The sequence below is a fragment of the Ceratotherium simum genome, chromosome X, assembly GCF_057802395.1.
Source record: "Ceratotherium simum simum isolate JZ-2026a chromosome X, ASM5780239v1, whole genome shotgun sequence".
Lineage (NCBI taxonomy): Eukaryota > Metazoa > Chordata > Mammalia > Perissodactyla > Rhinocerotidae > Ceratotherium > Ceratotherium simum.
This window is the reverse complement of record NC_141940.1, coordinates 31,150,926-31,177,137: the sequence shown is the minus strand read 5'-3', so window position 1 is coordinate 31,177,137 and position 26,212 is coordinate 31,150,926. Positions and strand designations below refer to the sequence as shown.

Genomic DNA, 26,212 nt, shown 5'->3' with positions numbered 1-26,212 from the left:
TGAGGAAGACCAGCCCTGAGCTAACATCTATTGCCAATCCTCCTCCTTTTTTTTTTCCCTTTTTCTCCCCAAAGCCCCAGTAGATAGTTGTACGTTATAGCTGCACATCCTGCTACTTGCTCTATGTGGGACGCGGCCTCAGCATGGCCAGACAAGCGGTGGGTCGGTGCGCGCCTGGGATCCAAACCCCTGCTGCCAGTATCGGAGCACGCGCACTTAACCGCTAAGCCACGGGGCCAGCCCCCAGGTACGTGCTATTATTATCGCCATTTTACAGTTAAGGAAACTGAGACTTCAAGATTAAATAATTTATCCAATATCACACAGCCAGTGTACAGCAGAGCTGGTATTCAAACCTAGGCAACATTGCACCTCCATGCTTTTACCTACTACACTACACTGCCTCAAACAAAGCTAATGTTCCAGGCCCATCAGTCAACATTTATCCAGCATCTGTAATGTGCACATATTTGTTCTTCTGTTCTACTTGCTGCCTTGCAATAAGCATTTTTTGCAACTCTACTAAGTACAAGGAGGGAAAATTCACTTCTTAATTGGGTGATCGAAGATGGCTTCATGGAGTAGGCAGGTTTTGAGTTGGAAGTTGAAAGATGGGTTCAATTTTGCCTATCAGAGATTAGGGGAGTCAGAGGGGGTAGGGCAAATCAGGCAAAGGGACCAGTGTGAGCAAATTCACACACAGGTAGGAATGATCATAGGAAATAAGTAAAGCTGTGAGGCTGGACTATTGGTTGTGTGCCTGGATCACAAAAAGATTTGGCCCCAATGTGAGGGATGGACCGATAGCCTGGTGATGATGATGAGCAGCAGGAGGAAAAGGTAGAGTGTCCATTTGTGTGTGTGTTTCTGTGTGCACGTAAAATAAGGAGGAACCAGAGAAGCCAATGGTCATTTATTCCCAATTGCTTTTCTCTCCCCCTTCTCCCGCCATGACTCTATCTGTCCATCCCATGAATAACTCACTGCTAAGCAAAGGCCTGATGCTGCTGCATTTATAATTCTCTGCAATTTAAAATTCAGGTGATTGGGCCGGCCCTGTGGCTTAGCGGTTAAGTGCACACGCTCCGCTGCTGGCGGCCCGGGGTTCGGATCCCGGGCACGCACCGACGCACCGCTTCTCCAGCCATGCTGAGGCGGCATCCCACATACAGCAACTAGAAGGATGTGCAGCTATGGCATACAACTATCTACTGGGGCTTTTGGGGGGGGGGAATAAACAAATAAATAAAATTATAAAATTCAGGTGATTAACAGTTTTTATTTGTGTTCCCCTAAAAACAGGATTAAACTTCATATAGAATTCTAATGACTAATTCAATGTTCTAGTTTATTGAACACCCTCTGAAATGTAGCCACAGCAGTGTATTTTCCACAATTTTAAAGCCTACTTTCTTTTGATAACCCTAACTCTTTTTTCTTCCTTTTTAAAAAACTGAGGTATAATTTACATAGAGTAAAATTCTCCTTTTGTTATGTTAGTTTTATGAGTGTTGAGAAACTGCCAACAAAATCAAGATGTAGAACAGTTCCACCAACTTCCAAATTTCCCTCATGCCTGCCCCCTTTGTGGTCAACACCTGCCCCCATCCTGCAGCTCCTGGCAACCACTGATCTGTTTTCTATCTCTATCGTTTTGCCTTTTCCAGAATCATACAGTACAATTGGCCCTCTGTATCTGTAGGTTCTGCATCCGTGGATTAAACCAGCCAAGAATGGAAAGCCTATGATGGTTGCATATGTACTGAACATGCACAGACTTTTCTTGTCATCATTCCCGAAACAATACAGTATAACAACTATTTACATAGCATTTACATTGTATTATGTATTATAAGTAATCTAGAGATGATTAAAGTATACAGGAGGACGTGCATGGGTTATATGCAAATACTATGCCACTTTATATAAGGGAAATGTTTAAAAACTGACAATACCCAGTGCAGACCAACAGAAATTCTCAAACATTGCTGACGGAAAAGCAAAGTGGTACAGCTGCTTTAGAAAACAGTTTAGCAGTTTCTTATAAAGTTAAACATAAACCTACCATATGATCCAGCAATCCTACTCCTAGGTATTTACCCAAGTGTTTTTAATCAAATTTTTTAGGATGGAATTTTTTTCCCCCTTCTTAATCAGAGTAGAAGGAATATAATCTAATTAGTTTTTGATGACTTGAGTTTAGCATTAGAAGCACTATTGGATTATACTGGGATCTTGCTTCCATGTCTACCTTTCAAAAAAACCTAGGTGTCTGTTATACTACTTTATGGGCTAAGTGCTGGGCATACATATAGAGAGGTAAGAAAGATCCTATTCTCAAAGGGGGAGATGTGCTCAAAGCTACTGTGGCCCACAGGGCTGTTTGCCCCTTCACTCAATGGCCTCAGGCTGCGAGCTTTTGTCAGTTTTGGTATATGTCTTTTAAAATTTTACTCGTCCTTTGCATTCAAACTTTTGGCTGTTATTTTTCCTGGCTCTTAGTGGTCCTGCTGCTAATAGCCTCTCATCTAATTTGCTGTGGGCCAGCAAGCCAGATAATGAAGTCTATTAGAATTGTGTACAAATTAAGGTTACTGCTTAAAGTGAAGATCTGACTGCCTCTTCTGATGCTTCTCCTACAGAGTAAAGTCCATGGTCTTTGTGAAAGTTCTTTTAAACTCTCAAAGGTCTTCTTTGTTTCCTTCCACGTTCTGGCCATCTTCCAAAGAGGCCAGTTAAGATTGCTGGAAGTCTAAACTACAGATTCAGCAAATTTTAGATCTATCTAATCTAATCTATTAAAATGTTTGCTCTATCTCCATGCTAGCCAGAAGGACGAGTGAGCCTTATAATCTAGGGGAACCGGGTTCGCATAAACTTAACATAGTTAGCAACAGAACAATAGAGAACAAGCCATAACCCAAAGAGCAAAAGCAAGATCTGTTAGAACAAGAAAATGAGGAAAGACAGAATATATGCCAAGTTCTGCCTCCTACACTCAGAAGCCTCTATTTCTCATTGGGACTACTATATTTTGAAGAAAGTACAAATAAAAAAAAAAAAGTGTGCATATCCCATCTTTTATCTATCTTGAATTGAAAGTCATTCAGCACAACTATCAGCATCTCACCGTAATGTGCAATTGTCCTCTTAGATTTGAATGGCTTTGTGACTTCACAGAGCGGCTGAATTATAACCAAAATTTACCAGTAGAGACTGTTGTTCTAATAGATGCTTTTTTTCCCCTCTCCCTTCTTGTTAGAGAAGAATAAGTCTTCAGAAAATAAAGTTAAAATAAAGAAACCATTTACCTTCTAAAACAACCTCTGCTCTACCAAACCCACTCAGACCTTCTGTTGTCTTAAAAAAAAAATCAGCAGGATTTGGGCAAGGTCTGCTAGAAAAAGGAACCTAAGAATCATCTTTGCTTTGAGCCAAATAGATTGTCTAAAATACATCAGCAATTTCCATTCCAAAGAAGGGTTCAGTCACTTACTAAATAAAATAATTTTCCATAGCACAGGAAATGAGGAGACTGGATATTCTATCAGATGGGCAACTGAACAAACAGGGCTCCAGGTGGCTAATGTCACAGGGATGAAGGCACCCAGGGGAATAAGGAGGCTTCTGGGTTTCAATGGCTTTCTCATCAACATCCAACACGACGTAATTGCATTTCCACCGTGATAGCACCACATTTCCAACCAACCCCTAGATAACAATCCATTTTAATATAATGCAGTTTCTTTAGAAGGACATAATTTATTGGGATACTGAGCTATTTATTTTCTTCCTTTCCTTTAATTATCTCTCTTTAACCCTAGTCTTTAAAAAAAAAAAATCAGTCTCTTTCTTGGGCAGTTCCAGGCAAAGGTGCAGAAGACTGAAAGAAATGAACCCCTGTTATTTCTGGGAAAGACTTTAAAAGGTTGGGAAAATTATTTTGTCAGTTTTATTTTAATGAAAATTGACTATGCCATTTTCCCCTCTGAGAAACATCATTTCCAAGCTCTGCTTCTGACGTAATTGCATGCTTTAAAAAAAAAATCTCTAAATGACTTTGTGTCAGTGAAGTGACTTACAGCATTCACCACTCATCAAAAATGTTTCATTTCTGTTATCTGCATTTAGGTGACTCTCTACATAACATCAAGTTTATCCAATTAAATTACACAATATTTAGTACTTGGAGGAGTAACCATCTTCTTTTCTGGGCTGAGCACTGCACTGGCCATGGCATGGCTTCTTCAAAGCCCTTAAATCATTTTAAGCAAATACTGTCACTTCTTTTAGGTGTGGTTTTGTTTTGGTATCATAGTTATGTTTTTGTAAAGAATCCTTATATTTTAGAGACACATACTGAAATATTGATGTATGAAATGATAGGAGGTCTGGGATTTCCCTCAAAATAATATGGTGGAAATAGGGCATGTAGATAAAACAGGGTGACGGCCACATGAGGAGTTGTCATATTGTCCTGTTTACTTTTGTATATGTTTAACATTTTCCATAGTAAAAAGTCAAAAACCTTTCATTCCTCTAACGCCTAGAGAAGTAGCAACTCTTCAGACTGCCTTTTTTTAATTGATGTCTTAATAGTTTATAACATTGTGAAATTTCAGTTGTACATTATTGTTTGTCAGTCACCATATAAAAGCCTCGCCTTTTAAAGCCTTCATTAAGGTTTGCATTTACAAAGTTAATTTTTAAACCTAATCTCTCCCTATTCCCACTCATGTAACCCATGCACCAACCAAATTGGACTCCTGACAATTCACTGAACATACCTGGTACATCCCCACTTGTGAATTTTAGCACATATTATACCCTCTGCCAGAAATGTCTTGCCCTTTCCATCTCTATCTCTACTTGTCAAATTCCATCCAGTCCCATATCAAATATCACTTGTTCCATGAAGACTTTCATTATCACCCATCAGAAATCAAATCTCTCCCTACCATATCCCCTTTGCATTTTCTGTTTAAGTAATTATTAAATGATTACCACATTAAGTGATATATAAACTTAATAGTAAATTGTTCACAGAAAATAATGATTTGATGTGGTTCAGTGTCAAAATGGTATTATACCAAAATATTACTGAATAGTAACCTGACATACAGCACTGTGATTCATACAAAGAATAGAATTTGGTCCCAAATTAAGTATGCTTGCACTTAACTTTTAATCAAGAATTTGAATGATGGAAGGGAAAACATGATATTATTAATGAGCCTGTACTAGATGCCCATCCAAAAGTGAGACTTTCCAAAGACAAGTCAGAACCATTTGTACAGAAACAGTTTCTATCACTCCAGAGCTTTCAGACAAAGCCTCAAAATAGATGCAGACAGGACACACTCAGATAGACAACAAAAGCACTCATATTTCAAAAGTAAACACATTTGACATGGAAAATTTTCTCATGATATAATATTAAGTTGAAAAATAGAACAGGATATTGAACTGTATATATAATATGATCCCAACTTTGTAAGGAAAAAAGCTATGTTTCTCTATATACATAGGGAAAAAAGAAAAAGAAAATACAATATGTTAACAGTAGTTAGCTCTAGGTGACAGAATGATAGGTTATTTTTCTTTTGCTTTCCTCTATCTTTACAGAAGAAAAAAATTTTTTTAAATAAGCAGCTACTTATTTACATAATCAGGGGAAGTGATGGTTAAAAAGTGTATTTGGAAAATTAAATCACGATGTCATTTCATAAACCAAATGGATTAAATATTTAAATCTGAAATGACAGAACCATAAAAATACTGAAAGAAAGTATGGTCAAAATTTTTAATGATTCCAGGGAGGGAAAGACCTAAGATGCCACATAACCCAGAAACCATAAAAGCAAGGATTGATTAATTTGACTATGTAATCTAATAATACTGCATCACAAAAAATCATTAGCAAGAAATCAAAAGACAAACTGGAAAAAATAGCAACACACACCAAAGACAAAGGATACTTTCCTTAATATATAAAGTGTTCCTACAAATCAATAAGTCTAATTAAACCCAATTAAAAATCAGGCAATGGATTAGTATAATTTATAAAAAAGGTAATACAAATTTCTTTTAAACATATGAAATATGTTCAATGTCACTCACAAGGGAAATGCAAACTAAATCTAGAATATATAGATCTATAATACATATCAGATAAAGAAAGATAAAAATTTTGATAACACGTTCTCTTGCACGAGTGTGAGGAAATAGGCACTTCCATACATTGCTGATGGGATTAATAATTATTTTGATCTCAGTGGAGACAATTTGGCAATTTCTGTCAAAACTAAAAATGCACCTACCCTTTGACCCAGCAATTCCCTTTCTGGGGATTTATGCTACCAATATACTCCCACATGTGCAAAAAGACCTTACAAATATATGCATTAGAACAATGTAGTAGGGCCGGCCCCGTGGCTTAGCGGTTAAGTGCGTGCACTCCACTGCTGGCGTCCCAGGTTCGATTCCGGGCGCGCACCGACACACCGCTTCTCCGGCCATGCTGAGGCCGCGTCCCACATACAGCAACTAGAAGGATGTGCAGCTATGACATACAACTATCTACTGGGGCTTTGGGGGCAAAAAAATAAATAAAATCATAAAAAAAAAAAAAGAACAATGTAGTAGTAGATGATTGGAAACCATCTAGATGTCCATCAACAAATTATGGTTCATCCAAGCAATGAATCAGGCATTTCTACGTGTACTAATATGAACTACCTCCAAAATCATGTTAAATGAAAAAAGTTGGGTGTAGACAAGTATACCCAGTATGTTATTTTTTTTTAAATTGATGTTTTAATGGCTTTTAACATTGTGAAATTTTCGATTGTACATTTTTGTTTGTCCATCACCATATATATGACTCACTTCAACCCTTGTGCCCACCCCTCACTCCCATTGCCCCTGGTAACTACAATACAGTTTTCTCTGTCCATGTGTCGGTTTATATTCCACATATGAGTGAGATCATACAGTGTTTGTCTTTCTCTTTCTGGCTTACTTCACTTAACATAATACGCTCCAGGCCCATCCATGTTGTTGCAAATGGGACGATTTTGTCTTTTTTTATGGCTGAGTAGTATTCCATTGTATATATACCACATTTTCTTGATCCAATCATCAGTCGAGGGACACTTAGGTTGCTTCCACTTCTTGGCTATGGTGAATAATGCTGCAATGAACATAGGGGTGCATAAGCCTCTTTGGATTGTTGATTTCAGGTTCGTTGGATAGATTCCCAGTAGTGGGATGGCTGGGTCATAGGGCATCTCTATTTTTAATTCTTTGAGGAATCTCCATACCGTTTTCCATAGAGGTTGCACCAGTTTGCATTCCCACCAGCTGTGTATGAGGGTTCCTGTTTCTCCACATCCTCTCCAACACTTGTTGTTTACCCAGTATGTTATTGTTTGTATTGTATAAGTGCCTAGAATATCTCTGGAGAATAAACAAGAAATTGGTAGTGGTTATTGCTTCTGGGGAAGGGAATTGAATGGCTGGGGTTAGGATAGAAGGAAAACTTTTCAGTTTTTGAGGTTTTTTAAAAACTTATTTCTTTTTACTGTCTGGGTTTTGCACCATGTGCGCGTATTACTTATTCAAAAATTACTTAAATATGAACAAAAGTTAAAGATCACTAAAAAAAGTAGATATGGGGAGGATAATAGCTCAAAATATCCATGTTTTGACAAGCTTTGGATGAATGTATGAAAGCTTAAGCCTGCAGATGAGGGACAGGGTCACTGACTCCTTAGAATACAGGTAAAGAATGTTAAGCTATCATAGATGAGTTAAGAAAGTTAAACAAAGATGGTCTGAGAGCATGTTCAAGTTAGGAGGGAAGAAAATCCAGAAATCTCTACAGACATAAGGTAAGAAATATTCAGCAAGACTCATGAATAGAAAAAATAAACTTAGAAAGTTATACTATACCATAAAAAGGACTAAAAGTATGTTATCTGAAAAAACCGCATGATACTAATGACACTGAGGTGTGATAAGCGAAATTAAAGAGGTAGCTTCCCACTGTATTTGGTATAGACATAACCTGGTCAGGAGCTCTGATCCAATGTATTGATCCAGCCTGTTTCTACAACCAGTGGGCAGTTCTTGGGCAATTTGTGGTCAGGTATGCCATGGAAGAATCTGTAACTTTGTTTTTCCCCTGGGAGTCAACCCAGCACACGCGTGCGCACACACACAAATACACACCCCCACCACCACAGTTCAGCAAGAAGTGTTTTACTTTCTTTGTTGTTTTTGCTTCTGCTCTCTTGACCCCAATGCCATGCTGATGAGTCACCTCACAACATCACTGCCTTTAACCTGCTTTATTTATGATCCTTATTAGAGTCTAATCCTTCTTTGCCCCTCTACCAGACCCACCCAGTCTGATCCAGGAGCAAAGCAAAAGAAGTGGAACTTAAAAGGAAAACGAGTTAATCAGAACCAAGCTGGTCAGTTTGAGAACAGAGACCAGACGGAATCTAGGGCAAATTGCTTAAACCATCTAAATCACCAAATTCAATATTACTGAAGACACAATGGCTTCATTCACGTGAATACTAAGGCAGCCAGAAAAAGGTATGAAGAAGAGCCACAAAAATGATCTAACTTACACAAAACCAGTAAATAAAATTCCCTTGTGCTAGGCTGCTGAAAAGCTTTCTAGGTGAAGTGTTGTTTGAAAGTGCAAAAAGTACAGGTTAAGCCTCAGGCCACTGGGTAATGCCCAGAATACCCTCTGTGAGCTACCACAAACTGTTTAAAGGAGCTGGCAATATTTCATTTGGCCTCATGAGAACACAGACTATCAGTATATGTTGTTGTACATATTCCAAAAAAAAAATTTTAGAATATTTATTGTATCCTGTCCACATTTTACATGTCAATTACTATACAGTTTCTGCAATTGTTCGCTTTTCAGTTTCATCATGAATGCTTCCTGAGTAGAAGGTTGAAGCAATAGGAAGGAGCCTTGACAATGTCTCTCCTGACATCTAGTGGATGGATACCAGATACCACAGTAACTATAATATTTTCAAAGGATCAGTTTTGGGTAAAGTGAATCAATCTCTCTCTCGTATACTTTCTAAAGATGATCTAAAATCTTCTAATCATATTTCAAGGTGAAAAGCAAAACTAAGTATCTCCTACTGATGGGTCTGAGTTACACATATATAGTAATTAATTTTGTACCTACCAAACAGCCAAGTTTTTCTGTTTTTCCTTAGGATGGCCCAGTAATTCCACAAGCTCTCCTTTTATAGGTATCCAAGACACCAAGGCCTAGTAATCAAATGCATGGGTTCTGTATTCATCTTCTGTGGTTGCTGTAACAAATCATCACAAACTTAGCAGCTTAAAACAATGCACATTTATTATCTTACAGTTCTGGAGGTCAGAAATCCTAAAATCAAGGTGTCAGCAGGGGCTAATTCCTTCTGGAGGTTCTAGGGGATAATCCATTTTCTTACCCTTTCCAGCTTCTAGAGGCCGTGCACATTCCTTGGCTCATGACTCCATTGCTCCATTTTCATATTTCAGGATACATATCCTAGTCAGTGACCCAATCTTCAATGACATGGCAGCATTTGCTTGTTTTGGATGAATGTCCAGCTTGCAGTGATCAATTAAATTATGAGGATATTCCTGAGGGGGCAGACTCTACAAGAGAACATGATCTTTAGCCCCTAAAAGCTGTGTTTTTTACTCAGTAAGTTTTTGAGGTATATAGGGCATTATACTGGAGTTTGGGAAATTTGGCTACTAGTTCTAGATCTTCTTCTTAACAGGACACTTAGATGAAATATGCAATGGCCTCACTGAGATGACAAAGATGCCCAGAAAATTGCTACCTACCTCCCAATCTCTCCTCTAATTATTTCTTGATGCCTGATTTTGAAAGAAAAAAAAAAAAGGCAGGGAACGGGAAGCCATTTATTCAACAAATGGAGATAAGACTTAATATGAAAATAATCCTGTAAAAAGATGACATTGATACCTTAATGCAAATAAGAAATGAATGATCTGTACAAGATCCTTTCCTGCAAACACATTTTGATAAGCCAGAAGAAAGAGACAGTCTGAGTGCCTTAGGAGCTGGGGGCACAAAGTTCTGGTAGGGGAGACACCAGGAACACCCACTGCCTAGTCTACTTGATCAAGGTGCAGATGGCTAGCCCAGTGTGAGGAAATGGGGGTTTTTAAGATCTTCAGAAATATTATGACAAATATTGTGACAAAAACCTTACTGCTCCTGAGACAGTGACTCTGAGGATGAATGTCATGTGAGAAGACATTTACTTGCCTCTCAAGGAAGTCCCTTTCACAAGACTACAGCCATCTAAACCTCCACTTCTGCACCTTTCCAGTGAAGCAGTACTGGGGATTAAAAAAAAAATGCTGTTCCCTTCACCCAAAGGAGAAAGAAATGTGGACTAGGCTCGCTCAAGGCCGCCAGAGTGGTCACACAGAGAGAGCCAGAGTTTATGGCAAAGTTGGAGAATGACAATCAGGAAGGCCAAGTTACCGGTCCCATTTTAAGAAAAAGCTGACTTCTGCAGGACAGGAGGCTTTTGCTGAATAGAGCTTTTTGGCCAAGTTTAATCAAAACAAAAGCTGTCACCCCTTCTGAAGTGAAGTCAACTTGGAGGTGGGGAGAAGAGAGGCGTTTCAGTCTTTCCTTGGCATGCTATTTAGTAAATAAGTGTGGCAATGGCCTGAAAAGCAATATTCTTTCCCCAAAGCCTAATTCCTACAAAGGCACAAGGGTCACAGCTTCCAAAGCATCAAGAGATCTTGAGCCACCCCAAGGTGGCTCCATTTCGTACACAGTCTAAAAGGTTTCGAGACCGACTGGGACTTGGGTTCTGGGACAATTTAAATGGGAGAAATTGTGGTTTCAGTGTACCCAACTCTTTTATAGGCCAACAGTCAGGCCGATTAGTGTGAGAACCCAATCAAGGCTGAATAGGCAGTATAGATTCAGTCTGCACCATTACTCCTCGTGACACACTTATTCAACAAACTCTTAATGACTCTACAGTCCAGGAAAAGAGCCAGGCCTCAAGGTGATAAAGGTGAACAAACTGCCATCAGGGAGCGAAGGACAGACATCCACAAATACAGTAAAAAGTGGCAAGCCCCATAAAAGCAGTACAAACGATGCGCTACACAATGTCAGACAAAGCAGAGACGATTTCTGCCTTGGGAAGAAGAGGAGAGAGCTGGAGAAGCTTAACTCAGGAGAAGGTTGCTTTGGAGCTGGAAAATTAAAAGGTGGGAGTACTTACTCTGTGTGAATAGGATTACTTATTCTCTTTTGTTATTTTACTTGCTTACTTAGTGAATGTAGTTCTGACCCAGCCCCAATACCTGGACCACTCTGCTACACACACATCTTAGAGCCTTCAGCTCTCCTCCCTTTAGTCTGTTCCCACCTGCTCACTATTACTACCAGATTCCCTGGCTCTCACCCCCTTCACATCCCTCCTATCTTTTTCTGGTGCTTAAAATCACCTGTTGCAACAGTAACTCTTTGGCACATTAGGATGATACGTGAAGCAAGCTGCTTATATCAACACCCAACGCTCCACTCGAACAGGATCCTGGTCTTCTTGCATTAGATAAATTTTCCACAACTGAAGATGAGTTGTTAACGAAAGAGTCCACGTTTAACAATGCAACAACAATCTACCACCTCAAAAAAAGAAAAAAAAAATAGAGGAAAAGTCCTTGCTGCATTCCAGACTCAGAAGCCTGTAAAAACTCAGTAAGGATAAAAATAGCCTTCTGCAGTTTGGGATGCCGAAGGCAAGAGTCGCAGTGCAGCCAAGTGTCAAATACATATGATAAATGCTTAAGTAAACATCACTTCACCCTAAAAAGGCCTGGTTTGTTTATTTTCTATTTACTGTTTATTTTTAATTTACTTATTTACTCTTTATAGTTTACCTGCTTCTGAATGAATTTGCTACAATATATAGTAAAAAATATATATAATGCAAGGATACATGCACCCAAATGGTGAAAATAAAGATATAAATAACATATATTAAACCTCTAATAGAGATAGGAAAAGAGAATTTATCAGGAACCAGGGATGAAATGATTACCATAATCGAGCATTCAGTTTACTTCTGAGCATCCTGAGAACCAAGACCAGGCAAGCCAAGTCCCCCCCAAAAATCTATAGCTCTTGCTGTCTCAACAACTCCACTTCCTCTATAGAAACAAGCTTTTTCCTGGCACTAAATTCTAGATGGCATTTTTCTTAAGAGTTCTTAGTTAAAAGACAATGAGTATCGCCATTATTTTCAACAAATAATTCTCTGAAAGATGCAGAATTGCTTTATGTGAACATTTCTTAATACTTCTCAATAAAAGTCACAGGTATTGTGTCCAGCTGTATTTAGAGAACCTGAGAGAGTGTATGGTTAACATTTTGGTGACTGTCTCTCAAATATCTTCAACTATTTTTTGACATAAGCTGACTAGAAGCCATTTCAAGATGGAGTTCTCTGGTGAAGGACTCAAACACACTATTGGTGCGGGGGTGGGGAGTTTGGTATGCTTTATATAACAGAAATGTGGGGACAGGCTGGTAAAAAAATCAAGGAACATGATATGTATTTGATCACTGACACTGCTGGTTGGCAGGACCAACTTGTATGTGTATGTGTGTGTGTATTTTTTACTTTTTTATTTATTTATTTATTTATTTATTTATTTATTTATTTTTAAAGATTTTATTTATTCATTTTTTTCCCCCCAAAGCCCCAGCAGATAGTTGTATGTCATAGGTTCACATCCTTCTAGTTGCTGTACGTGGGACTCGGCCTCGCGCTGGACGGAGAAGTGGTGCCTTGGGGCGCGCCCGGGATCCGAACCCGGGCCGCCAGCATCAGAGCGCGCGCACTTAACCGCTAAACCACGGAGCCGGCCCTACTTTTTTAGCAAGAGCAATAATTCTCAAAATGTTAAGAGTAGCTAGAACCTCCCAGAGCAAGACTGTGTGCCCCCAGGACTCCATTCTCCAGAACTTTCCTACCTCTCTTTTCCATCAAATTTTGCCTGTCCTATTTCTGTTAGTGCAGCTCTGCTTATTAACAGAATATCCTGTAAAAAGTTTTAGTTGTCCAGTAAAGATTCAAATAAACAGATAACTATTAATCAGTATCTCCAGGGGCCGGCCCCGTGGCTTGGCGGTTGAGTGTGCGCGCTCCGCTGCTGGCGGCCCTGGTTCGGATCCCAGGCGTGCACGGACGCGCCGTTTCTCCGACCATGCTGAGGCCGCGTCCCACATACAGCAACTAGAAGGATGTGCAACTATGATGTACAACTATCTACTGGGGCTTTGGGGGAAAAAATAAATAAATAAAATTTAAAAAAAAAGTGAGTATCTCCAGAAAGTAGATTCCAATGAATTACCACACAGTAAAAGTACTATCAACATCCTAACTCTAAGTTAGATAAACTAGGAGAATCTTCGAGTCAACATTCCCTACCTTAGTAATATATAGTCAGCTTGACCTTGAGAAGTGACTTGACTGCAGGGCTTCCTGTTGAGCAGTGTTTCCTATCAATGAGAGTAGAGTAGAGAGTATAAATAGCAGTAGTACAACAAACAGATGGTACAGGGGTGGGTCTAATTTTGTCTTCTGTGAATGAAAATTAACGATTATGTTAACTCATATCTCCAGCAATAGTTTGAAGCTTCATTCCTATATCCTACCTTGCCTTTCAATCTTCCAAATAGAAGATATAATCGGGTCCATTCCTCACACCACAAACCAGGATAAATTCCAAATGGATCAGAGATTTCAACGTAAAAATTGAAACCATTTATTAAAAATGAACTCTTTCTTATCCCCTTATCTGAAAGTGTGTTATAACTTTACCTTCTTTTTCTAATAAAGAAAACTAACATTAGATTGCCTGTAAGATGGTTAAATATACTTGATTAAAAACTGTAATTAACAATTACAAAGCTAATTTGGAAGAACAAACAAGTAAGAATATGCAAGAAAAGCCTGAAAAATAAGACCCCAAGGGAGGGGGACACTAGCCCCACCTGACAAGAAAATATACCATAAAGCCTCTATAAATAAAATAAAATGATAAGACAGACTAATAACAGAATTTAATAATCTAGAAATAGACCCAATTACATGTGCAAGTTTAGTTTAAAATAAAAGCAGCACCTCGAATCAGAGAGGAAAATATGGGCTTGTTAATAAATGATATTGGGATAACTAGGTAGCCATAATGTAAAAAGATAAAATTGGATCTATTCCTCATCCATAAACAACTGGATCAGAGATTTAAATGAAGCAAACAAATGATATCAGCACTAGAAACTACGGGTGAATTCCTCTATAACCTGAGAGTGAGGAAATCTCTCCTAACTAGGACTCAAAATCCAAAGGCAAAAAGATAAATTTAATTACATAAAAACTTTTTAAACTTTTGCATGTCAAAAAACCATAAGCAAAGTAAAAATATATAAGATTGAAGACATTAACACCTTGTCCTGAATTTTAATTGTTTGAACATCTTGTCACTCGACAGGAAGAAAGCTATCTAAGACTACTAGGACTGTATCAAAGGACTTAGATGCCAGATTGGAAGGTCCCAATGGCCAGAGACAGGACAATTACAGTACCAATGAAAATATTAGCTGTAGTGGACTGAAATCCATCAAATATATTTAAATCCATGAGTTTATAATTAGGCTAAAGGAGAAAAAAATTGGTCCCTGTTCAAGGATGCTAGTAAACCAACTCATTATTTTGAAAGATGGTAAACAAGAGGAAGAACTCAAGCATTTTATCCTGTCTTTCCTACATACACCAGTCCTGAGGGTAACCAAATAGTAGATATAAGGAAGTTGTACTCTTTATAGGAGTATTCCAGCTGATAAATGAAGAAGGGATGTTAGAATTAGAACATCACTGTTTTGCAACCCTTAATGAGTTAGAGTATCTAGATATTGATCATCAACGGTGGGTGGCTAACTTTTAGAATGAGACAACCAGAACTTGTATGCTTCCTGATGGAAAAATCAACAAAATCACAGTGGGAAACTCTTCAGGACAAAGGGTCTGGTTTCTTCAACAAATAAATACAATAAATTAAGAGATGGAAAGGAAAACTACAGATTAAAAGAATTAAGACACTTGGGAAATAGTCACAAAGTGTGGTCCTTTTTTGGATCCTGAGTCAAATAAGCAATGGAAAAAAAGGGGACTTATGAGACAGGTGGAAATATGAACACTGACCTGAAATTTGATCATATTAAGAAACTATCAATTTTTAGGTGCAATACAGTATTGTGGTTATTTTAAGCATCCTTATCTTTTAGGATACATACTGAAATATAGCCGAGGAAATTTCTTTCATCAAATTTAAATTCATCAAAATACTATTTGCCTCAAATATAGGTGGGGAGAAATGGATGAGGGTAGAGATGAAGCAAGATTGGGCATGATTTGATAATTGTTGCAGCTGGGTGATGAGTACACAAGGACTCATTACACTAGCAGTGGTGTGCTGGATATGGCTAGCACCTGCTCAAGAAGGCTCATTATTGAATTTTCAGGAATTCTGACATCACATTGGTAGCTTGAAATTGGCCATGGTGGGAGTATTTACATCATGAAAATCAGCACATGCTACCAATCAGCTCCCTCCCCAAGAGCCAGATGTTAAAACGTTTACCAGCACACCACTGCTATTCTATTTTTGTACTTTTTTTCATTCAACAAATATTTATTGAGCACCTACTATGTGCCAGGCACTGGGTTAGATGCTGAGAATATAGCAGTGAACAAAAAAGACATCATCCCTGCTTGTATTAATTTCGTAGAGCTGCTGTAACAAAGTACCATAAACCGGGTGGCTTGAAACAATAGAGATTTATTCTCACAATTCTGGAAGCTAGAAGTCCAAAATCACGGTGTTGGCAGGGCCATGCTCTCTCTGAAACCTGTAGGGGAATCCTTTCTTGCCTCCTCCTAGCTTCTGGTGGTTGGCTGGCAATCTGGTGTTCCTTGGTTTGCAGCTGCATTAACTCCATCTCTGCCTCCATCACCACACAGTGTTTTCCTTATGTGTCTGTGTCTTCACGTGGCCATCTTCTTACAAGGACACGACTCATAGTGGATTAGGGGCCCACCCTATTCTAGTATGACTTCACCTTTTTTTATTTTCTTAAATTTTTAATTGTGGTAAAAAATACATAACATAAAATTTACCATCTTAAGCACTTTTTTTTTTTTTTGGTGAGGAAGATTAGCCCTGAGCTAACATCCATTGCCAATCCTCCTCATTTTGCTGAAGAAGCTTGGCCCTGCACTAACAGCTGTGCCCATCTCCCTCTATTCTATATGTGGAATGCCGCCTCAGCATGGCTTGATAAGTGGTGCGTAGGTCTGGGTCTGGGATCCGAACCTGCAAACCCCAGGCCACCGAAGTGGAGCATGCAAACTTAACCACTCCGCCACCGGGTCGGCCCCTTTCTTAAGCACTTTTAAGTGTACTGTTCAGTAGACTTAAGTTTATATACATTGTTGTGCAACAGATCTCAAACTTTTCATCTTGCAAAAGTGAAACTCTATATCAAGTTTTCCTTTCCCTCAGCCCCTGGCAACCATCATTCTACCCTCTGTTTCTACTTTAGATATCTCATATGAGTGGAATCATTTAGTATTTATCTTATTGTGACTGGCTTATCTCACTTAGCATGATGTCCTCAAGGTTCATCCATGGTGTAGCATGTGACAGGATTTCCTTCTCTTTTAAGGCTGAGTAATATTTTATTGTGTGTATATAACACATTTTCTTTACCCATTCATCCATCCATGAACATTTGGTTGCTTCCACCTCTTGGCTATGGTGAATAATGCTGTAATGAACATGAGTGTGCAGATATCTCTTCGAAATCCTGTTTTGAATTCTTTTGTACATGTTTTAATATTCCAATAATAAAACTTTTAAAAATATGCTAAGAAATAGGAAAAGGGCTGTAACTCAGGGAATAAAATGCATGAAAAGCATAAGCAAACTATGTTGCAAAAGGAATTTTTATAAATATAATTTAAATCCAATGTTTAAATAGTCTTTTCAACAATTAAGTATTGATTTCATCTAGATATAGAAGCAACTAGAACTAAATGAGATTTTCTAGATGAATATTGCTTTTTGCAAAATAAATTTAATTGATGTACATGTATGAATTAGCAATTCTTCGCTCTAGCATATAAATCAATGAAAGGAAAAATGTATTTTCCTTTCATATTCATTTCCAAGCATATATGTTTGTAGTCTCTATTATATGTACAGGAACAAACACTTGAATTAGACTCCTAATTGCTTCTTTTGATTGTGAACACTGAATTGTAATTAAGATGCATACACTTAGCTCCAATATTTGTGTTGTCTCCGTATTTGTGAGGATGTAAATTCAGACACTTTTCAGTTTCAAAGTAGTTGTGATTATTAGACTTGAAGTGTCCCTTTTAGTCTTTGCATTTTGCCTGGCTTTATGTCAGTATAAATTAGCATAAAATAGGTAGTGAGTGATAGGGTTAAAACATGGTTATTCTTTTTATCTAATGTATTACAATGGAGGAAAATAAAACAATCATTAGTGGGTGAATGGGAAATCGGATGGAAGAGAAACCTGTGCTCTGTGTTTCAATAGTTGAGGACCAAATGTATGCTTCAGAATTATGAATATTTGTTTCCACAGAGTCTTTTCCAAGGCTGCCCTTTGTTTATATAACTTGGCTCCATGTTTGTTAATTTTCTACAAATTGTAAGTAATAAAATGATTCTAGAAACTACTGGTTTGTTATTCTTGGTCTTGCATCCCTTTAAGGTCTACGTGTGCCAATCACATGTAGGTCTAGAGAGTTTATGGAATTGGTATTAGAATTCATGCCTTCTGCAAAGGTTTTTTTCTGATATTGGACTACATATATTTGGTTCACATTCCATGGGAAACCTATTAGGATTTGGAGCTGCAAAATGGCTGCAGAGATCTAAAAGTTTAATAACCTGCATGGGCAAATACAATTCAGCAGGAGCACACAATGAACAATCATGTCAACACATCCTCTGTATCAATAACATGGCCAGGGGTCCAGACATGACCCAGAGCATGCTGCAGGTGCTGAGTCAGTCCCTGGGAAAAGAGCAAGCTGATGGGGAATGCATCACGTACCCGCCAGTCTTTGCCTACTAGCTCACCATAATCCACCAAGGAGTACTGCCCTCCACTGCACAGATAATTGCAGAACCGAAATTAAAAAGTAAGGTGGGGGCAGCAGGAGCCAGAGGGTAGAGAAGAGAACGGGGCCCTTGTGAGTCTGGCCTGGAGTATGCCAGCATACAATTTTTCTGGGTACTGTATGGTGGAAACTAGCTCTAATTCTTCTCCCAGGGGACAGTCTTACCACCTGTGCTCTCCTCTAATCATCTTTGATAAGGCTTATGCAGTAGGAAGTTATGTTTCAGCAGCTGTGATCGGGCCCAGGGCATAGCTAAGTCTATAGCTACTTGCTGGTTAAATCAGAGCTCTTCTGGAATTTAGCAGCCATTTGTGTATACTGCCTCAGTATTTTTAGACTGTAAACTTGTCCTATCATACTTCTATGAGAACTCAGAGCTGAACAAGTAATAGTTAAGGAAAAGCAAATTTGTGAGTGAATTAACAAATGTGCAAAATGAAGAGAGCTAGCCACAGGCAGGAAAAAGGAGTATTCATTGTAGAGAGAAGGTATACACTTGCTCGACAACCTTTCATGAGGCAAAAAGACATGCCTTTAGGGGTACTTCTAATTTCGGAATATCAAAACTTCAAAATGTGTTCCTCCAATTAACCAATGAGAATATGGGGTTAAAGATAGCTATCAGAAAACCTGGATTCAAATCTCAACTCTTCGACTGATTTTCTGGCTGTGTGACATTAGGGGAAATCATTTAACCTCTGTGATCATCAGGTTTCTCATAGGAAAAAAAAAACCTTCCTAATCACACCACAGGGCAGTTGTGAAAATCAAACGAAGTAACAGAAAGAACATTTAGCACTACCCTTGGTAGAGTAATGGGACTTAATAAATGCTTGGTAATAATAATAATTTCTATTATTGAAGTAAATAGGTTTTCTGGGCTCTCTAGGAGAGAAGGGCAAACCTTTGTCTACATGTCCTGTCATCCCCATCCAATTGCTAATTAGAATTACATGGCAGAGTAAATAAAGAAAACTCTTTCAGGCTGAAATGAGAGAGCCATGCTCCTCCTTGAGGTTGAGAAAGGCTATTCCCAAATGGTGCGCTTATTTCCTCCCTCCATAATGCCCCTGAAGTGGTACAGTTGATGAGGTTAAAGAAAATGGCGCATAAACAAGAAGTTAATTATTTCCAAAGGAAATGAATACTCATAATTCAATGCAGGTGGTGCTTAATAAACAACCCTTTCACTGAGTAAACAAAAGAGGGAAACTGTGAATGGTTTACAGGCATCTAAGTGAAATCGCGGATGGGGCCTTATGCATGTGTATCTTAAGACCTCTACTGTATTCTGTTTTAGTGCTCACCTCTCAGATACGTGTCATTGGAAGAGTTTGGCAACACAAACATTAAAATACCCTTAATCAAGTGCATATGTGTAGATCCTGCACTTGCTTAGAGAGGTGGAGGAAAAAGAATTGGAGTCACTTGTTTATGCACTTGGGCAGCTGTGCTGTTGGACCAATGCCACTCCGATTCCCCACTGAAACAAAGGAAGCAAACTCTGTTTTCAAGAAAATAACGCCTAACACTTTGGCCAAACAGTTGTCTCCAAATGTTCTCCTCCTTAAAGAACACTGTAATAATTACAAATATATGATTAAACGACATTTGGAAAGATTACCTGTGCGCGTGTAAGATGTTTAACTCTTCTCCTTTTAAGCCACCAGAACTGTGGTCATTTACTTGGGCTTTAAAGGGCAATGCCTGACATTTGGTCTTTGGTGGATTTAACAGGCCGTTTGTAAGCTTAAAGGTTTTGCCTGGTTAAGTCGGGTTTTATCACAGAGGCCATTTGCAACTTTATGCTCTGTCTCACAGAAATGTCAGTGTTTGCGTTTGCTCTGAACGGGGCATAGCAACTCAAGGTTTGTCTCTGAGGAGCTCTGAAAATAGAAGATCTTTGGCTTTAGGTGTGTGTTCTTAACCGCCCACAAACAACCTGTGTGAAGCGTTCATTTTCACTAAGCGTGCTATAAGGCTTCTGGATGACCAAGCAGCAGCAGTCTTTTGGGAAAGACTAAATGCTCATAACTCTCTGCCACATTGTAAACTGCCAGCATGTTTTCCTTTATTCCCTTCCTGGTGGAAAAAAAAAAAAAACCTATATTTCGATAATAAGCTTGAGAAATACATTTTCGATGGATTCTGTGGAAACAACTCTCTCATTCGGTGTGGGAAGTTGAACCTCAGCTGGGCTTGCACTGCAGCTTGGCAGGCCTCTTGTTGACTCCCTCGGGAATTTCTTAGAACAGTTGTTCCAAATCCAAACTGTTTCCACTGCTCTCAAGTCCCCAGTCCTACCCCAGCTGTCCCTCCTCTCACAGATGACCTCACCATCTACTTCACTGCACAGACTGTGGCCATGTAGGCTCCCTCACTCCCCAGCTTTCTTCAAACAGGCGTCTTTGCCTGTACTCTACCACAACGCTTCTGTCTCCAAGAAGACATGTCTCTCTTGCTCTTGCCAAGGCTATGTCCTCTACTCGGACACGTGACCCCGTCCCCTTTCCACTCCTGAGAGAAACTGTTCCATACGCTGTTTTTAGTGGTTCCTTCCCCATGATCTATAAACACATTCAGAGCTCCTCTGACTTTGACCCAAGTTACCATCCTCTTTCTCACCTTCCTTTCAGAAGTCAAACTTCTCACAAACACAGTCAATGCTCAGACTCCTTTCTCAGCATAGTTCACTCCCCAACCCCTTGCAGTCTAGCTGCCACCCCACCACTCCATTACACTCTATTGAAACTGCTGTCTTGAAAGTCCGCAATGACCTAATAATTGGCAGGTTAGAGGGCTTTTTCTTAGACTTCACCCTGCTTGATCTAGCTGCAGCTTTTACCAATGTTGACCACTTCACGCTTCTTAAAACTGTCCCTGGATTCAGTGCAATTACCCTGACTTGCCTCCTATCTCCTTGACTATTTCCAGTTTGTCTCCCTTGTTGACTCTTTTTCCTCTATCTATCCCTTAAATGTAAGCATTCCCCAGAGGTCCTGTCCTTGGCCCTCAACTTTTCTATTCTCTCTTTTCATGAACTTACTAATTCCATAGGTTCAATGACCTTCTCCATGTGGATGGCTACCCAATCCCTATCATTCACTCATGTATTCATCCACCAATTATGCAGCATGCATTCAGTAAATAAGTAGTGACTGTTCAATTTATCATTCTAACCGGGACATTTTGAGTATAAAAGAGGGCACTATTAATACTTACATCAGAGCAAAGGCATGAACCCAAACTGTCTTGGGCAAACTGAGACATAGGGTAACCCTAAGTATAAGGCAGTCTGCCAAGTGTTGTGAAGCTACAAAAGTAAATCATAAACACATCCTGCCGTCAAAGAGCATTAAGTCTAGTAGAGTGATAAGACATGAACATAAATAAACAGAATACTATCAGAAAGTGATAAATATCCCGAGAAAGGTCCTGATAAATTATACTGGATTTTCAAGGTAAGAGGAGTTTTACTTTCACCTTGAAAAATCAGGAAAAGCTTTGTGAAAATGGCAGTCGAGTAGCCCTCAGACGTATGAAGATGGTGGCGGGTGGGAGTTGCAAGTAGAGGGAACAGTATAGTATGAGCAGGGCCCCATTCATGGTTCTTCAGTTTCCGTCCTGCAAAGGAGTGCCACATCTAAGTAGGCACTGTTCACACTGTTGACATCTTGATTATTTGAAAATTTCCACATTTTGATAATTTTTTTGTTACTCCAAAGATGGGTGATGTATATTTATTACAAAAATTTTCTAATAGGTGGCAGAAAATGCCATTTTCTAATAATAGTCAGTATATTACAAGAATTTTCTGACAGATGGAAATAAAAAAGTGTTTTGAGGAAGAGACACCTTTTTCTACTTTGCACCAAGATTCCATACAGGCTAGCAATGATCCTGAGTATCTAAAAAGGCATAAAAGAGAAAATTGTGGAGCATAAGTAAGACAGAGAATACACGAGTCTGACTAAAGCATGGGGTGCAGGAGAGGACACAATGAAAAAAACTGGAAAAGTGGATTCAGACCAGATTGTGGAGGGCCTTGAGTGTCAGCATGAGAAAATCAGACTCTAATCAGTAGGCAAGGGTCAAAATGGTTTCAAGAAGTTACCTTGGGAACAATATATAAAATAGTTTCGAAAGGCAAGGACTAGAAATGGGGAGACCAGTTAGAAAGTTATCGGCCTTCTAGTGTAGGCCAATATTTCCCAAAGTGGCTTGTGAAACTAACTCTATTTCTTCTGCGTTTTTTTTTTTTTTTTTTGGTGAGGAAGATTAGCCCTGAGCTAACATTTATTGCCAATCCTCCTCTTTTTGCTGAGGAAGATTGGCCCTGGGCTAACATCCGTGCCCATCTTCCTCTACTTTATATGTGGGACGTCTGCCACAGCCTGGCTTGATAAGCAAGCAGTGTGTAGGTCCGTGCCCAGGGTCCAAACCCTCGAACCCCAGGCCACTGAAGTGGAGTGCACAAACTTAACCACTACGCCACTGGGCTGGCCCTTCTTCTGGATTTTAATGACAACACCGGACAGCAGGAGAGCAGAAGCAGAGAAAGTTGCATGGCTTAATTCAGCCCTACCATCTCTCCCTAGCTCTGACTCTTCTACATTTCTCCCTGGGTAATCTGCCAATGCTTCATATTCACATGTCCAAAATCAAACCATTATCTTTTCCCTCAAAACTATTTGCTCTCTGGGTACTACTGCAAAATAAGGGTGGCTTAAATAAGAATTTCAGAGGTAGGCAGTCCAGAGCTAATATGGCAACACCATGAAAGCTCCAGGGATCTGGACTTCTAGGTGTATACTCTGTCATTTTTAGGGTATGAGTCTTCATGGTCCAATATGAATGCTGGAATTCCAGCCATCACATCCTTGTTCCAGACAGTGTGCTGGAGAAAGAAGAGAAGAAATGTGTGGTCTCTACCTTTTCAAAGAGACTTCCTGGAAGTATCACATACATCCACTTTTATCTCATTAACCACAACTTAGTCATGTGGACATGTGCAAGAAAAGTTGAGAAATAGTGTCTTTCAGTTGAGTGACAATGTGCCCAGCTAAAAATCCAGTTTCTCTTACTAAAAAAAACAAAAACAAAAACAAAGGAAGAATGGAAGAATGGATATTGGGAGGTTACTGGCAGTGTCTGCCATAGAAGGTGAAATCTATAAGATTGACTGGGAGAGCAAAGGAGAGGAGGAGGTGTCAAGGATGGCAAGTTTTCCAGCCTGGGTGCTTGGGAGAAGGGTTTTTCTCTTATTTTCAACTGAACTTAATCCCAATATACTCCTGAGTAGATTTATGTATTTTAAAGAAGAGCTTTAATAGTTTTCCCATTTGGAGCAACTCAGAAGACACTACTCTAATAGAGTCCCACTACGGATTTGGTTATAGCCATACATATAAATTAGAACTAGAAAAGAGCCATTTGGAGTCCTGGCTATTATAGACTGCATTAGCAGGAATCACCATCTATATCACCAGACCTTCAAACAGATGTTATAATACAATAAGCATGTTTTATTATGATTATGCCTTGAAATTATATTTCCAAGGAGTTCAAATACATTACTGCTTCTTATAATTTTTAATCTGATATACATGATAGGCATATGAGCTACATAAGAGACAGGTAATTTAACACTCATTTTATTGATAGGGTCAGTAATAAATTGATGCTTATGGTCATGGGGTTTCTCAAATGGCTTCAAGCACCAAGTCCTCTTCTGGGCTTTCTCCCAAGATAGCTTGTTTCTTCCGAGCAGGTTAGTGACCCCAACCTTCCCTTCTATTACCTCTCAAAAGGGGCTAGTGACCCCAGCTTTCCCTTCTATTACCTCTCAAAAGGGGCCTGGGTACACACCGTTTGCCACTGATAGGACTGAGATTAGGCCTAGATCCTCAACACATCCAGTATAGATCTACATGGGCCAAGTAAGATGATTCAAAACAGATTTTTATGTTTTCCCAAATAGAACTCCCCATTTGCAAAGACCAAGCACTCAAAAGTATATCCAAGGGCCGGCCCCGTGGCTTAGCGGTTAAGTGTGCGCGCTCCGCTGCTGGCGGCCTGGGTTCGGATCCCGGGCGCACACCGATGCACCGCTTCTCCGGCCATGCTGAGGCCGCGTCCCACGTACAGCAACTAGAAGGATGTGCAACTATGACATACAACTATCTACTGGGGCTTTGGGGGAAAAATAAATAAATAAAATTATTTAAAAGTATATCCAAAAGATGCTGCTGGACTGTTCAAGAACCCAGACCAAGAGGGATGAGAGACATCTTGAAAAGGGACTGTCTCTACTCTGGACTTGATCAGCAGATATGGGAAGGGAGGTGAACAGGAGTAAGAAAGGGACAGGGAGTAGGAAAAAGGGGCTTATTTTGTGTTTTGCTTTGCTTTGCTTTACTTTGGTTCTGGGTAAAAAATAAGGTACTGGACCTAAACAATATCTTAATAAGGTAGGTCAGTATTTACAGTCCTTTGAACCCTATTTAACCTTTCTGTGCCTCATCTGCTGGCCAAGAACACATACCAGATCAGTGACACAGTCATCATGAGGCCTCAAGTGCCTGGTTCCCAGTTTCATATTTTAAATAAGCCAAGTGACAGAGGAGAGGGAAAACTGGGTCAGAGAAACAAAGTTGGCCTGAAAAAATCTGTTTCAAAATAAAGCCAATTACACAAAGACATGACATTTCTCATCTAAACAGAAAAATAAGTTCGGCCTGTAACATCTTTCTTTTCCAATGGATATACAGAGGCATTTTTCAATGGTGCAATGGGCAAAATTATGGATCTACCATTGTTGTCAATTTTTTTATCTGATGAAGCTCCAATTCTTGCAAGATTTTAGTAGAGTTAGGGAAACAAACAAGTTAAGTAATTGGCTAACACAACACAGCTATAAAGATCCAACTAAGTAAAAAAGGTGTATATACAGAACAAAACATGCCTAATGCCAAAGACAGATTTTTAAAATATTAGTTGTTAGTATCTGTCCTTTAGATTCCTGGTCATCTATATTGTTTTCCACCAATTTCTTCTCTTGTTTCTTTAACTTTAGATTCCTAAATTTGTACTCCAACTTTGACAGCTGCCTCTAATCCCATAAATCATGGTGCCCCATTCATAATAATTTTTTGAATCTTGGCTTTCTGTCCCAGATATCAATTCTGCTGGTTCTTTTGACTTTTGTTCTGTCTGTCTGTCTCTCTCTAACACATACACACACACAGGAAGGGGGAACTCTGGCAGGTTAGGCAGCTTTCCAGGGCCTTCCATCAGACACCTGGGGAATATGGAAGAGGCCCAATTTTTCTTACTCCTGGGACTAAAGTGCTGTGAGGAAAAAATGCAGTGATGGGACCAAGTAGCTTTTCGCAAGGCAAAGCTGACTAAAGCCAAAGAAAAGTTGCTAGAACGACTATGAGCACACCTATTTGACTCTGCTTCTCCATCCCCCATTAGCTCCCTCAAAATCTAGGGGACTCCAGCAAAATTCCAGGTTTTCTGCTACAATGATAGCTGGTCAGAGACCCCAGGATTCACAACTGGCCCAGGGCACGAGGGTGGGGTGGGGGAGGACTGGGCAGATGAATATTCTCAGTTCTCCTTTAACCAAAGTGATTCTTCTTCACCAACCGGAGAGCCCCTCTGCAGTGCTACGCAGCATTCCCAGCTGTTATATATCATGGGTATAACATCACTGCATGCCAGAAGATGGAGAATGCAGGAATGCTGCTGATAAACCCATAACCCTAGAGTGTCACCTGTTAGGAATGGCCCAGTACTCCAGGAAAAGGGAAGGGCCTACATGACACCCATCAAGACCCTGCCTGCCACTCCCCAGCTCTGACCCACCCCAAAAGCTCAGACCAAGAACTTGA

The 26,212-nt window shown here is 39.5% G+C and overlaps 1 long non-coding RNA gene across 2 annotated transcripts in view; it reads right to left on the bottom strand.

The window, feature by feature from the left end:
• Positions 1-6,039: 6,039 nt before the first annotated feature.
• The window catches only part of LOC147911803 (uncharacterized), a 63,471-nt gene continuing 43,298 nt past the window's right edge, over positions 6,040-26,212 (bottom strand). Inside the window, exons 2-6 of one of the 2 annotated variants that reach the window (XR_015550677.1) lie at positions 13,530-13,600; positions 9,498-9,687; positions 9,224-9,353; positions 7,323-7,458; positions 6,040-7,192 (exon numbers count right to left, since the gene is read on the bottom strand). This is a non-coding gene — a long non-coding RNA (uncharacterized LOC147911803). Of the gene's footprint in view, positions 7,193-7,270; positions 7,459-9,223; positions 9,354-9,497; positions 9,688-13,529; positions 13,601-26,212 lie in introns of those variants that run through there. The other variant, XR_015550676.1, reaches the window with a different exon arrangement.